This window comes from Schistocerca serialis, chromosome 9 (assembly GCF_023864345.2).
Source record: "Schistocerca serialis cubense isolate TAMUIC-IGC-003099 chromosome 9, iqSchSeri2.2, whole genome shotgun sequence".
NCBI lineage: Eukaryota > Metazoa > Arthropoda > Insecta > Orthoptera > Acrididae > Schistocerca > Schistocerca serialis.
Window position 1 is genome coordinate 158,610,639 of NC_064646.1, and position 16,177 is coordinate 158,626,815.

Here is a 16,177-nt window from a genome sequence, read left to right on the forward strand (position 1 = left end):
CTCAAAAAATGGTTCAAATGGCTCTGAGCACTATGGGACTTAACATCTGATGTCATCAGTCCCCTAGAACTTAGAACTACTTAAACCTAACTAACCTAGGGACATCACACACATCCATGCCCGAGGCAGGATTCGAACCTGCGACCGTAGCGGTCTTGCGGTTCCAGACTGAAGCGCCTTTAACCGCTTGGCCACACCGGCCGGCAGCAATTTAGCTAAAACCTCTAACTTCCCAGTTTGCGTAGACCTCCCATCCAGATGCTACAATCTGCTACAATCTGTATGCGTAGATGTACTCTGCGCTGACAGATCGTTGTAAATGGGGTGGTTAACAACACAACGTTAGAAATACAGCGTTCATCTCAAATCAAAAATCCCGACTACGAACTAACGTGAAACTGTTTGAATCTACAAGTGTTTTGAACGAAACGCAGTGACACATTTCAACCCGAACCGAAACCAATAACGCTGTCCAAGACTTCAAGGGACAGCCGAAACTGTGTCAAACAAATTTTCTTAAAGTAAGTAAAAATTAATGATTTTTTTTTAGTTTTCTGTTTAAGTTACTTTTTGAGTTATTTTAAATTTTCTTAGCAGTTAGTAATGGAAAATTATGAAAATTGTTCTCAAATATAGTTCTGAACGACAGTCACTGAGTACGTATACGACATTTCAAAGATTTTCCAACAAACGGTCAATTGTAATGTCCTGTATACGGAGGGGGCCCATATGAAATAGTCTGCATTCGGATAGTAATAAGCTGTCAGTAGAGTCGCGCCTGTTTGGTAAAACATCTGCATACCCCCCCCTCCCCCCCTTCCCCCCCCCTCCCCCCCCCCCCCCCCCGCCCACCATGACTCATCGCCAGGCAAAAGGTCCCGCAGCTGTCTTATATAGTTGTGGGATGTCTCAGTCCGGATTAATGGAGCGCTGACCTACGGCATAGTAGGAGATTACAAAACCTTAGCCATGGCTCGATTGTTTTGCAATTTTGGACAAAGTAAATATATTGTGGCCTTAGCGATTGAAAATTGTAGAGATGTTGTTGCTTCTGGAAGATTTTACTAAAACTTTTGACGTTATCTACTACTTTTTGTGAAAGTGATCAACGCCAAGTAATCCTTCGAAATGTCTCGTGTGAGCCGGTAACTATTGTCACTGAAAATTATGTCCTGGACCGACCACGGTGGCCCAGCAGCACATTGAAACTGTGTCATGTGTACGCATGGGGATTCCAGGGATTTACTAAATGCACTGATACTGGGTGGCAGTTTTGCACCACATGAAATAAAATCGTCATAACTTCTCAAACCCCTCCCCCCCCCCCCCGCCACCATGAACCATGGACCTTGTCGTTGGTGGGGAGGCTTGCGTGCCTCAACGATACAGATAGCCGTAACGTAGGTGCAACCACAATGGAGGGGTATCTGTTGAGAGGCCAGACAAACGTGTGGTTCCTGAAGAGGGGCAGTGTTGGTACTGCGAATGGCTGAAAGCATGGGGAAACTACAGCCTTAATTTTTCCCGAGGGCATGCAGCTTTACTATATGGTTAAATGATGATGGCGTCCTCTTGGGTAAAATATTCCGGAGGTAAAATAGTCCCCCATTCGGATCTCCGGGCGGGGACTACTCAAGAGGATGTCGTTATCAGGAGGAAGAAAACTGGCGTTCTACGGATTGGAGCGTGGAATGTCAGATCCCTTAATCGGGCAGGTAGGTTAGAAAATTTAAAAAGCGAAATGGATAGGTTAAATTTAGATATAGTGGGAATTAGTGAAGTTCGGTGGCAGGAGGAACAAGACTTTTGGTCAGGTGAATACAGGGTTATAAATACAAAATCAAATAGGGGTAATGCAGGAGTAGGTTTAATAATGAATAAAAAATAGGAATACGGGTAAGCAACAACAAACAGCATAGTGAACGTATTATTGTGGCCAAGATAGACACGAAGCCCACGCCTACTACAGTAGTACAAGTTTATATGCCAACTAGAGCTACAGATGACGAAGAAATTGAAGAAATGTATGATGAGATAAAAGAAATTATTTAGATACTGAAGGGAGACGAAAATTTAATAGTCATGAGTGACTGGAATTCAACAGTAGGAAAAGGAAGAGAAGGAAGCGTAGTAGGTGAATGTGGATTGGGGGTAAGAAATGAAACAGGAAGCCGCCTGGTAGAATTTTGCACAGAGCATAACTTAATCATAGCTAACATTTGGTTCAAGAATCATAAAAGAAGGTTGTATACGTGGAAGAATCCTGAAGATACTGGCAGGTTTCAGATAGATTATATAATGGTAAGACAGAGATTTAGGAACCACGTTTTAAATTGTAAGACATTTCCAGGGGCAGATGTCGACTCTGACCACAATCTATTGGTTATGAATTGTAGATTAAAACTGAAGAAACTGCAAAAAGGTGGGAATTTAAGGAGATGGGACCTGGATAAACTGACTAAACCACAGGTTGTACAAAGTTTCAGTGAGAGCATAAGGGAACAATTGACAGGAATGGGGGAAAGAAATACAGTAGAAGAAGAATGGGTAGCTTTGAGAGATGAAATAGTGAAGGCAGCAAAGGATCAAATAGGTAAAAAGACGAGGGCTAGTAGAAACCCTTGGGTAACAGAAGAAATATTTAATTTAATTGATGAAAGGAGAAAATTTAAAAATGCAGTAAATAAAGCAGGCTAAATAGAATAAAACATTTCAAAAATGAGATCGACAGGAAGTGCAAAATGGCTAAGCAGGGATGGCTAGAGGATAAATGTAAGGATGTAGAGGCTTATCTCACTAGGAGTAAGATAGATACTGCCTACAGGAAAATTAAAGAGGCCTTTGGAGAAAGGAGAACAGCTTGCATGAATATCAAGAGCTTTGATGGAAACCCAGTTCTAAGCAAATAAGGGAAAGCAGAAAGGTGGAAGGAGTATATAGAGGGTCTATACAAGGGCGATGTACTTGAGGACAATATTATGGAAATGGAAGAGGATGTAGATGAAGATGAAATGGGAGATATGATACTGCGTGAAGAGTTTGACAGAGCACGGAAAGACCTGAGTCGAAACAAGGCCCCGGGAGTAGACAACATTCCATTAGAACTACTGACAGCCTTGAGAGAGCCAGTCCTGACAGAACTCTACTATCTGGTGAGCAAGATGTATGAGACAGGCGAAATACCCTCAAACTTCAAGAAGAATATAATAATTCCAATCCCAAAGAAAGCAGGTGTTGACAGATGTGAAAATTACCGAACTATCAGTTTAATAAGTCACAGCTGCAAAATACTAATGCGGATTCTTTAAAGACGAATGGAAAAACTGATAGAAGCCGACCTCAGTGAAGAGCAGTTTGGATTCCGTAGAAATGTTGGAACACGTGAGGCAATACTGACCCTACGACTTATCTTAGAAGAAAGATTAAAGAAAGGCAAACCTACGTTTCTAGCATTTGTAGACTTAGAGAAAGCTTCTGACAGTGTTGATTGGAATATTCTCTTTCAAATTCTGAAGGTGGCAGGGGTAAAATACAGGGAGCGAAAGGCTATTTACAATTTGTACAGAAAGCAGATTGCAGTTATAAGAGTCGAGGGGTGTGAAAGGGATGCAGTGGTTGGGAAGGGAGTGAGACACGGTTGTAGCCTATACCCGATGTTATCCAATCTGTATATTGAGCAAGCAGTAAAGGAAACAAAAGAAAAGTTCGGAGTACGTATTAAACCCATGGAGAAGAAATAAAAACTTGGAAGGTTCGCCGATGACATTGTAATTCTGTCATAGTCAGCAAAGGACATGGAAGAGCAGTTGAACGGAATGGACAGTGTCTTGAAAGGAGGGTATAAGATGAACATCAACGAAAGCAAAAAGAGGATAATGGAATGTAGTCGAATTAGATTAGGAAATGAGACACTTAAAGTAGTAAAGGAATTTTGCTATTTGGGGAGCAAAATAACTGATGATGGTCGAAGTAGAGAGGATATAAAATGTAGACTGGCAATGGCAAGGAAAGCGTTTCTGAAGAAGAGAAATTTGTTAACATCGAGTATATATTTAAGTGTCAGGAAGTCGTTTCTGAAAGTATTTGTATGGAATGTAGCCATGTATGGAAGTGAAACATGGACGATAAACAGTTTGGACAAGAAGAGAATAGAAGCTTTCGAAATGTGGTGCTACAGAAGAATGCTGAAGATTAGATGGGTAGATCACATAATTAGTGAGGAGGTATAGAATAGAAATGGGGAGAAGAGTAGTTTGTGGAACAACTTGACAAGAAGAAGGGATCGGTTGGTAGGACATGTCCTGAGGCATCAAGGGATCACAAATTTAGCATTGGAGGGAAGTGTTGAGGGTAAAAATCATAGGGGGAGACCAAGAGATGAATACACTAAGCAGATTCAGAAGGATGTAGGTTGCAGTAGGTACTGGGAGATGAAGAAGCTTGCACAGGATAGAGTAGCATGGAGAGCTGCATCAAACCAGTCTCAGGACTGAAGACCACACCAACAACATCGTCTCAACGATATGAGTTAGGCCTTTGGGCAAGACCCATCATGAATTAGTATGGTTTGGTTTAGCGACGAAGCCCACTTGCATTTGGATGCGTTCGTCAATAAGCAAAATTGATGCATTTGGCGGTCTGAGAATTCGCATTTCGCGTTCAAGAAGTCCTTTCACCCTCAACGGCTGATTGTATGTTGTGCATTGACCAGTCACAGAATAATCGGTGCGAAATTCCTTGATGACACGGTGACTACCGAGCGGTGCGCCAAGGTTTTGGAAGATGATTTCATCCTCATTATCCAAAGTAACTCTGATTTCGACAAGATGTGGTTCATGGAAGATAGAGGTCGACCCCATCGAAACAGGAGAGTTTGATGTCCTGGAGGAGCACTTTGGGGACTGCGTTCGGGCTCTCGGGTACCCAGAGGCCACTGGAATTGGCCTCGATTGGCCGATACATCCTCCGGATCTAAACACATGCTACTCCTTTATGTGGCGCTGTATTAAAGACAAGATGTAAAACAATAATCCCAAAATATTGATGAGCTGAAAACAACCATTCACGAGGTCATCGATAGCATCGATGTTCCGGCATTTCAGACGGTCAGGCAGAATTTCGCTATTCGTCTGAGCCACATCATCGCCAATCATGGCAGGCACATCTAACATGTGATAACCTAAATACGAATATCTGTAGTGTTTACATGTTGAATGAAGTGTGTGTACACCGTAGTTTGTAACTAATTTACGTTTTTTTCACATAGTTCAGTAATTCTCACCTTAAATGTGCACAGGTAGACAGTTGGGTCTCGAGTGGACTCTTGAGTAGCGTGGCGAAGTCTTCTGTTGTGTGTGTCAGTTTAGAGATAAATAACGTAATGAGTGTGAACGTGAAAGTCTTTGTGACGTGCTTTCACCAAACCATGTTAATTCCGTAGTAATTTGAACCATATCTGCTGATCGGTACGAGGCGCTCGAACCCGGGAATATTTCTCAGTTCACTTCCTGAAGGATTCTGATGCCAATAATCGTATTCACAACAATATCTGTTTGAAAACAACGATGTGCATTAGATTTTCTACTTAACTGTTAACGTAGGTATTTATTTCTGTTAGAAATGGTAATTACATGTTTCGCAAAACTGAGCATCTATTGGCAGGTACAAAAATGGAAAGGTTAGTGTGATGGTAGCGCTTTATTTTACGTAGAACAAACCTTTTTATCATACTAATACGGATTTAGAGGAATGCCTTACAGACGCAAAACAATATTATGAAAAGGAAAGTTAAGATCGAAGAAAAGCCGTCAAATCTATAGTAAAGACACAATGTAAGAATTAATCGAATAATTGCTTTGATTAACCGATTCATCTAAATAATCAGATTTAATTATCCACCTATTACTCAAAATCACTGATTCCAATGATAAATTTTGATTTCCTCTATCATACGCACTATCTAACAACAGTATTCGTGTATATACGGAACTATTATTGACGTCATATCATTCATGGTGTGATTTTTTTTTTTTTTTTTTAAATGGACTTGTAGTCCGGGGTGATATGTTACAATACAGCACACCGGTCTATTCCGGTCTAACTGTGTTGGTGAGGCAGTAGATTTCCACAGGGCAGTGACTGCGTCACTGCAATTCACTTTGTAGGTGTGGCGGTGGGACTTGTAGTCCCGTACCACCCTCTGACGGTGATACAGGCCAGTGACTGCGTCACTGCAATTCACTTTGGAGGTGTGGCGGTGGGACTTGTGGTCCCGTACCACCCTTCGACGGCGCTGTGTGTGTCATGGTGTGAGCTGACTACATATATAATATATTAAATACTGTTTAAAATCAACTGCGAGAACTAAGATAGTAGTAATGAACGAAAAATTTCTAAAAGTATCCTGTTGATTTTTAGCTGAGATAAAACAATTACTGCCGGCCGAAGTGGCCGTTCGGTTAAAGGCGCTGCAGTCTGGAACCGCAAGACCGCTACGGTCGCAGGTTCGAATCCTGCCTCGGGCATGGATGTTTGTGATGTCCTTAAGTTAGTTAGGTTTAACTAGTTCTCAGTTCTAGGGGACTAATGACCTCAGCAGTTGAGTCCCATAGTGCTCAGAGCCATTTGAACCATTAAAACAATTACTGGTGAATGCAGCGCGAATTCCAAGACCGCTACGGTCGCAGGTTCGAATCCTGCCTCGGGCATGGATGTTTGTGATGTCCTTAAGTTAGTTAGGTTTAACTAGTTCTCAGTTCTAGGGGACTAATGACCTCAGCAGTTGAGTCCCATAGTGCTCAGAGCCATTTGAACCATTAAAACAATTACTGGTGAATGCAGCGCGAATTCTCTGTCCTGCAGAGTGTAAAAGTGTTTGAGAAGAAGCTATAGGTGTATCAGGACTATGAACCTGAACAGTAATGCAGGTCGGTAACAGTCGGAGACCTGTTAAAACGTATCTCAGCACTCCAGCAGAGCTCGTGCGCTGCCTCACGGTGAACGGCTCGCAAATTGTTTTGAACAGAGTAGGTAGACGCGTAATAAGACCATTTTTAAACGCCTTCCGCATGTGACGTAAACAGTGGCGCCTATATTGGTTACTTCTGCTGGCAGAGCATCAAGCGCAATAGTTCTCGAAAACCGGCAAGGTTGGCCTAATTGGCGGAGTTTTTCAGTGACGGTGTATTACGCTAAACACATTCTTGCGTTTGGAAATTGTAAGTAACATTTCCAGCCATTGATGTCTCTTATTCCTTCTTCTTCTTCTTCTTATCGTTTATCCTGCGCTAGCAGGATTCGCTTGTTGACATATCTGCCTCGTGGGTCTTTCAAAGGCATCATCGTAGGTGACATTGATGAATTCCATCCCCTTCTTGATACAGCCCATCCATCGTGGCTTGGGTTTACCACGAGGTCGTCGGCTATTTATGTCCAGGTGCATAGCTGTTCTTGCCGAGTTTGTTTCATTGTGCATGACTTGTCCATACCATCTGAAACTGCTTTCTCGTAGTTTGTCGACGTATGTTGTATGGTCAACCACCGGAGCATACACATTTCCATGACGTGGAGAGTCGGCTCATGCCTCGATGTCGTTGGCCAACACTCTGAGCCATAAAGTGCGACTGGGCGTACTACAGTCCTATAAACCCTTCAGTTAAGGCGTAAAGGTGTACGGCGATGAAGCAGGACGCCGGTCCAAAAAATGGTTCATATGGCTCTGAGCACTATGGAACTTAACTGCTGCGGTCATCAGTCCCCTAGAACTTAGAAGTACTTAAACCTAACTAACCTAAGGACATCACACACATCCATGCCCGTGGCAGAACACGAACCTGCGAACATAGCGGTCGCGCGGTTCCAGAGTGTAGCGCCTAGAACCGCTCGGCCACTCCGGCCGGCGACGCCTTTTCATCCAGGATGTGTTGACACGGGCATGGACAAACGGTAGTCTTTCAACGTCACTGCATACGAGTGAGCCAAGATATTTGAATTGCTCCACTTTCTTCAGGTCTTCTCCACAGACTCAGATGGTACCATCGGTTTGAATACCGACCCTGACGTCTGTAACCCGCTCAAAGGTCTTGATGGTGTGACAGAGCAGTCGAATTGGTCGATCTTGCGAGCATTCTGTGACATCACCTTTTCCCTTCCAGATCGGCAGTTGCCCAGACTGCTGGGATTATATCCCCATCAATGACTGTGTTGAAGGGAGTGGTCAGAATTGTGGCACCTTCGTGGCCAACGATCTTCTATACTTTAGCTGGGATGTCATCAGGGCCAACAGCCTTCCCATTCTTCACCTTCTTAAACGATTCCTTCGTAGTACAGATCCAGAAACCGGGTCGACGGTCCTCGTCATTTATGTGTTTGACATGAACAATGTCCTGGGTGGCTCCGAGGCGCTCTTTGGCGAGGCGTTAAATTTTATTTGCGCCTTCAGGAGTGTCTAATTCATCATACACACGGAAGTAGTAAGAAGATTTGGCTGCTGCAACTGCTCGCTTGTTAGCCAAATTTTGCGTCTTCTAACGGTTCAGATCTTCATTAGTGCGGGACTGGAATCACATGTTGGAAGCCTTCTTCTTTTCCCTCACAGATGTCACGTCTTCATTCCCCCATCAGACTTCTTTATTGATTGCTCGTTTACCCGGTTTCGTCCCGCCAAAACGTTAATAGCTGCATAGTAGGCTTGGCTGGTAATGCAGTCCCATATGCATCATGCTGGCTGACCTTAAGAGCAACGGTGAGCTGCGTTATGAGACGACGACTTTTACGTCAATTCCAGCTTCAGGCAGCGGCGGATACATATGGGGGGCGCCCCCCCCCCCCCTTGCCACCCGCGGCGCCCCCACCAATCAACCCGCACGCTATTCGTTCGTTTGTTTCGTCAGTCGACTCGACTGAATCGTGTTATCGAGTAGTTGTACATTCCAATGCGACACTCGCTTCCCCGTCGTCGTGTTTTATACGTTTCTGTCTGGCACATAGCGATCGACTTAATCGCTTAGGTTTGTTGAACATTCACCCTGACATTGATGTCCTATTGACGATTTAATTAACCTTTTTGCCAGGAAGAATAGGCGCATACAATTCATCATTTAAGAAAGAGAACCACAATTGTAACTTCTTTATATCATAAGATGTGCATTGTCTTGTATAAGTATATATAGGGCATAGAATCCATCATTTAAGGAGGAGAACCACAATTGTAACTTTATTATATCATAAGATGGCATTGTCTTGTATATGTGTATAATCAGTTTAAATAAAACTTTCTTAAACTCTGCATGTGACTCGATTATTTTTATTACGGTGGAAGTAAAGGTAGCTCAAGATATTTTTAGCGCCCTGTTCTTGAGGTTTATGTGTATCCGCCACTCGCTTCAGGTAGCGTCTTCGTGTAAGAAGACAGTCCGTTTTAGTTTTGTGCGCACCAACTGTATAGGTTAACTGATGTGCATGCTTCTTCTTGAACAATGTGTTGGTTACTACAAGCTCATATGCTTGGGCAAAATCAAGAGTTCATGTTCCGTCCTCACTGACAGTGCCATATTCATTTCGTCCATAACATTGGTCATACCCATTTCTTGCTATTCCTACATGACCATTGAGGTCGTCTCGTATTATCTGATATTCTTTGGAGTCAGTAATGCGTATATGGGTATCTATTTGTGACCGAAATTCATCCTTCTCTTCATCAGGACAATTCGAAGTGTAGGTGGCCGACTCGATTTTTGCGCTCATGAGTCGACCAGAGATTCGGTATACATTTGTCCTAAGTTGACCGTTCGGAATAGAACTCCTCTGCTGTCCTTACGCTGTGTCTTCAGCTCCACGGCCCTGTTCTGTTTGGTCTGAGTCCGTTTCCTTCCGTTGGCTTTTCCCAAGCGCCCACTTCCTCTGCCTAGCCTCCTGTCGCCGACCAGGGATTTGCTGATGACCTCTTGCGCGGCGCGCTACATCAACGTAACTCTAACATACCCCTCCGGCGGCGGAGAGTACGTATGTGCCGCAGTACGCAGCACACAGGTATAATAGAAAAATATACATGCAATTTTGTCATATGATGACATGGTTGGAGACCGTGGCTGTTATTTGAAGACATATGTTGATGGTGTTGAGACAGCAAACAGCCACAATGTGGTGCGCGTTATAAACCTCGTCTGTGACAAATCTAAGTTGTTCAGTGAGAGAAAAGTGAGAGAAATTTACGTGTGCAATGATAATAATGCAATGGGAGAGTATTCACATCTGTTGGACGAATGTAATGAAAACAAACACTCCAAACCGACATTTCACGACAGTTAAACTGTAAAAAAGCGCACCACATGTAATGAAAGCATGGAAACCGTCTGATGATGAATCATAACGATTCGAAACCGGTAACGGTACCCTTTGAATAAAGGAACTGAAAATAAATTTGTGGCTGGTTGTTGTCTCAACACCATCAAAAAATATTCAGTTTCAATAAAGTGCTGCATACTATGGTGCTCACTTTCTCATACTTGGGCTGTTCCTAACATAACAACACCTCAAAGTTTCAGTGCAACACCTAATCCATAACATGCTAACATGCTTCACATGTAATCTTGTATGTTTAGTGTTCATTCTCTGCGATTTAATAGTTTAAGCTATTTTTTGCTGTCTCATCGCACAAATACAAATCGTTCTGACATTACACTTTCAGTGTGTACACACAGCAATGAGTTCCGATTGTGCAGTACACATTAGAACCAATCTACGCTACTAGACAAAGAGTGATTTTGCTGCATATCCAAAATAACTGTCTTAAATTACGAAGGTGCCATTGTTCTTGAGAAGACTGTTTTCGCAGGTTAGGGAACTTGTATTCAAGATAAACATATGACAGATTTACTGCAACCATTGTACGATGGGCGTTCAATAAGTAACGCCAGTTTCCGATGAAAAAGTGCGGAATTTGCTGTGGGACATCATGAAATAATCCCGCTTTTGCCCCTATAGTTTCATGAAGTTCGGGTAAGAGGCGGTGCTGTATGTAGCCTTCAAACTGGAGTTTGTAATGGAGGTGCATTCCAAACGGAGAGCTGTTACTGAATTTCTTTTGGCTTAAAACCAGAGCATCACATATATTCATAGCTGCTAGCACAATGTCTACGGAAAATTGTCTGAGGACAAAAGCATACTGAGTTATTGACGAGGCGTCTGTCATAATCGCAACAAGGTCGCGCAAACCCGGCGACTTCCCGCGTGCCGGCCCGGTGCAAACAGCTGTGACTCGTGAAGTGTTGGAACGTGCGAACACTCTCATTCGAGGTGATCCACAAATCACAATCAAACACGCCGTTGCATAACTTGACGTCTTTTTTGGTGGTACTGACCCACTCGTCCACAATTTGGTGCGTGTACCTGCCTGGATTCCTCGCCTCGTAGCAGAAAACCATAAAGAGCAACGAATAATCATTTGTGAGGAAGATCTTGCACTTTACGAGACTGACCGTCAAAATTTTTGTCGAACATCGTCACTGGCGATGAAACATGGGTTCATCACTTCGAAAACTGGAAACTAAATGGCAGTCGACGGAGTGGCCCCTCACCACGTTTCGTCCGAAGAAAAAGTTCAAAACTGCACCCTCAGCCGGTAAAGTAATGGTGACGGTCTTCTGGGACTCTGAAGAGGTCATTCTGTTTGATGTACAGCGCAACTATCAACTGAGAAGCCTATTGTGCTACCCCCCAGGAAATTGAAGGAACGATTCAGCGTGTTCGTCACCACAAAAATGTAAACGAACATCTTCTTCTCCACGACAACTGAGAGGGGCTCACAAGACTTCATTGGACTATTCTTACTCATCCACCCTACAGTCCGGATTTTACACCTTCCCGCTTCCACCTGTTTGGTTTAATGAAGGTTGCACTTCACAGGAAGCAATACGTGGATGCTGGGGAGGCTGTTGATGCAGCAAGATGTTGGCTCCAACATCGACTGGTAGGGTGGTACCAGGCGACCACACAGGCTCTCCCAATAACGTGGCGTAGGGCCATCGTATTCAAACGAGATTACAGTTGCGTAGCCAAAAGAGTCGGGAATAACATGGTGTATTGGAATCCTGAATAAAACCAATCTGCTTAAAAAAAAGAGTGTTGCGTTACTTATATAACGCTCCTCGTGTAACTCATGTAAGAAAAATTTCAAAGACGTTAAGCTGAGCGTGGATACACAGAAACAACATAATTTGCTTGCTCCACATACCACTGATATTGTGTTCTTCCTCAGTGGTCGGTTTGAACCGCTGCCTCCGTCTTACAAAGATGACTGTTGACGGCTGCAACAGGTAATTTAATACTGAAATTGTGTGTGTGGTTGTGGCGGAAAATATACTATTTGCAAAACGAGAATTGGTGAAACGTTTCGCATTTGGGTTCCGCACTCTGAAAGGGGGTCGGGCACTGGTGCTTGACACAGCCGCAGGACGCAGCCAATTGACCCAGAACCTCTCTCATCCAAAGCAGCTGCCGGTCTCTCAGGAAGGCGTGCCTCGCAAAGAACTCAGCGGATTCTCGCCTAGCTGGCGAAACCGATCTGAGGATGGACGCCTTCTTAGGCAAACAGCAGTAGCGTACACTCCCCAGTTCAGAGGCCCGTAATTGGCGTATCTGTTTGCAGTCCATTAATATCAGAAGAGTGAATGGATTCAAAATACGTTTAAAAACAGGACATTTCAAATCCTAGTTTCCCACTAATAAGTTGATGTTAACCGTATCCAATCACAACACGTGGAGCACATACAGCAAATACTGAATTTAACGTAGTTCTAGATAGTAATAAGACAGTGAAACATAGAAGAAATCATAGAATACAAATAAAGGTTTCAGCCTTTTTTAATGCCTCACGTAATCCTTTTAATTTTTATTTTTTTAATTGCCTTTCGGAACGTTCCCACGCAACCATTTCCCCCCTGGGAATGGTATACTGCAGTTTGTTACTACAGTTCAGAATTACATAGGCTTAACAAAGGAATTATTTCGACACAAAACGAGTCTTAAAATCACATTACACTGAAACGGATAAACAAGGCGAAAATGTAACACAGGATACACAGAGACAGGATGCTACCAAAATCCAACTGGTAACACACTGAGAAATAATAAGTGACTGCTCGTTCTTATTTAGGGTCTTTATTTCACTGAAGACACTAAAAAGGTATCAGTTTATTGCCTTGAGTGCAATGTTTCAATACGACAGGTAGCTACACAATTTCAAATTGCAACCTCCATAAAAAAGGGGGGCCTGACAGTGATGGAGCTACTCCTACCTCTACATATCCACAACGGATAGACCATGTCTGTATGTGTTTGTCGCGCATTATTTGTTTTTGCTGTTGTATCATCGTACCGCTGTAGATTCATGTGCGTGACTGTTGCCAAATAGCTTTGTCTAAAGTTGTAAAAGGGTGTAGCGTGGAAACGGGTTTAGCTAGGACATTGATTCGGGTGTCATTGTGAAGAGCTTGCGGAGTGCTACTAGGACCCAAAGTGAGATAATAAAAATATTCGAACGAATGTAAGTGAAAATCGGTAATAAACTGAAAAGTACGTAATAATGGAACACACGTGTGGTTTGATATGACTCGTAAATATCATCGTAATTAGGACTGTTGATATTTTTAAAAATATCGGGAATCCGGTATACCAACATTTTAAGAACGATCATTACGGCTTTCGACACATCCAGAAAAAATATCGATATATCGAATGAATGATCGTCGACGTGCCGGCCCTTAATCGTATCGGATTCACACTGTAAATACACTGCCGGTTTTAAAGCTGTATATTTAAGTGTTGATACATTATTAGACATTCTGTACATCAAGAAACTTGCAGCATGCCTATCCTCCTTAGAGCAAGGAGTGAGAGGAAAACTATGCACTTTGAGGCTTGGAGATAACCACTGTGTTAATGAGTAGCGCAGTAAAAGATGTCCGAAGGGTCCATCTCAGGATTTCGTCACATATCGGATTTGTCCGGAACACTTCATGTCGTCTTCATTGATTTTTAATTTCTTCCATCGCCAACGAAATAGCAGTTGTAGTGTCAAAATTACGTTGTGAAGCTAAATGTTACAGTTTCTGTTGGTAGCCCCTAAAGCCGATTACGTCAGCATTTCCCCTCACGCGCCTCCGTCCACCGCATAGACCAATCTTGTCATTTAGAATTTTGTTCATCATTTTCAACAGTTGTTTTTGAAGAATGCCGATATGAAGAAATAGCACCCTAGTTGCGTTAAAATTTAGTTTTCTGACGCAACTGGTGTCCTATTTCTTCAAGCCGGAAGCCTTGTAATTCCATTCATACCACCATCCCCCCAGTGATATCGGACTTCTTGTTTTGTATGACATAAGCTTGTTTTACACAGTCAAAGAGAAAGACTGGATGTGATAAAAGCTCAAAATCAAGTAAAGCTCCTTCACATGGTGAAAGTAAAATTATGTTCTACTACGATTACAAAAGAATAGCTTCTAATATGTACCGACAATTGTAAATAATAATAATAATAATAATAATATAAAATAAAAACAATGGCACTCGATATTGCCATTTTGATATCATGCATATCGATATTTTTTAAATTATACTACAAGCAAATCAGACAAAGTTCTCGTCGAGAGGAATAGAAAAAATCTAGAAAGTCCAGCGCCGAGCAAATGCGCGAGCTGTGGCAGCGTCGGAAATGAAACAAAAAAAAAAAAAAAAAAAAGAAACACCAAACACCACGGAAACCGATTACGTAGCTGGCTGATTGGGCATACAGCGGACAGTGATAGTCCAAAATTGTGATTCGTCTATTCTGTAAGCATTATACTACTCTTTGTAAGAATTGTATTAAAGAGACTGGCAAATGAATTAGATATACTACGACACACTTCTTATGATCTAATCGCGGCGATTGCACGAAAAATCTACTGCGCTAACGCCGACTGCATACATAAAAGCTTTTTTCCGAACGACGAATGACATCCCACAGATCGTGGTTGTAGTGATCTGCATTTTAGCTCTTGAGGAAAAATTCTACTTCGAAAACCCATCGTCGGCGTTGTAGAAATGTCTGCGACGCAACGATTTCTTCATCCCAGGAAAGGGAAAGTCATTGCGTCCCATGTTAGGTGAATGCGCATGAGGTGGTGGGAAAGGGGGAGGGGGAAGGCCAAATTTGATAGCGGAAAGAAGCAGCACGTATGGATGTGTACTGTGCAGAATGAGGTAGGTCGTCGCCGTGGAGCAAAAACATCTCCTTGGACAGCAGCCCGTGATGTTTCTTTGTACCAGGATCGTGTGACCTCGTCATGACATTTAGACAGTGCGTTTCTGTGACGGTTTGCCCCGTATACGCATAGTCTGCTGGCAACGTACATGGTAGTACCGAATAAACCTTGATATCATCTTACCCAATGATTGTTAGGTTTTCACCATTTTTTCCCCTTTCCACCATTTTTTTCTCTTCTTTGTCTTCCATAGTGGTAAACACTGGGCTCGTACTTGATGATTGGATGGCTAAAGAAGTCATCTCGATTCACCTGACACTGCATCAACATATCAACTGTGGGCTTGGTTCGGCTGGCTTTTCGAATATGAACAGTCGCGTAACCCAGCGGGCGAGACTTTTGTCATGTTAAAAATAGCGTGCATAATGTTGAAAACTGATCCCTGACTGATTTTCGGTTTCTCCAGCAGCGCTTCGATTCAGACACGTCAGTCTTCCGCTTCTGGTTCTCGGTTGTTGACAGAGAGAGGGTCTGCCATACCGGTCTTCGTCATTCAGACTTCTTTGAGCACCGTCGAAGCAATTGTGCCACAGACCTACTGGCATATTCACTGCTGCGGCACACTTCCACCAACATAGCTTGGATTAACACAGGTTGAAAATACCGCTTCAGTTGTAAGGTTCTTTCTATTTTTGAATGCTTAAACCAATACCGGTTTCGGGCTGTTGCAAGTACATCGTCAGGTGTGATATTGAAAAAAAAATAAAGAAGACTGAAGCTCATAACAGTATTTACGCGTAGCAGCGCCCATGAGAAAAGTAGAAAGGAGTACCATATAACGTTTTAGAAAACAGCGGTCGGGCTAGGTACGGTAGAACCTAAGTCAATGCCAAATCGACTCCAGTTCGAATAACTGCCTGGGTAAAGAAGTATGC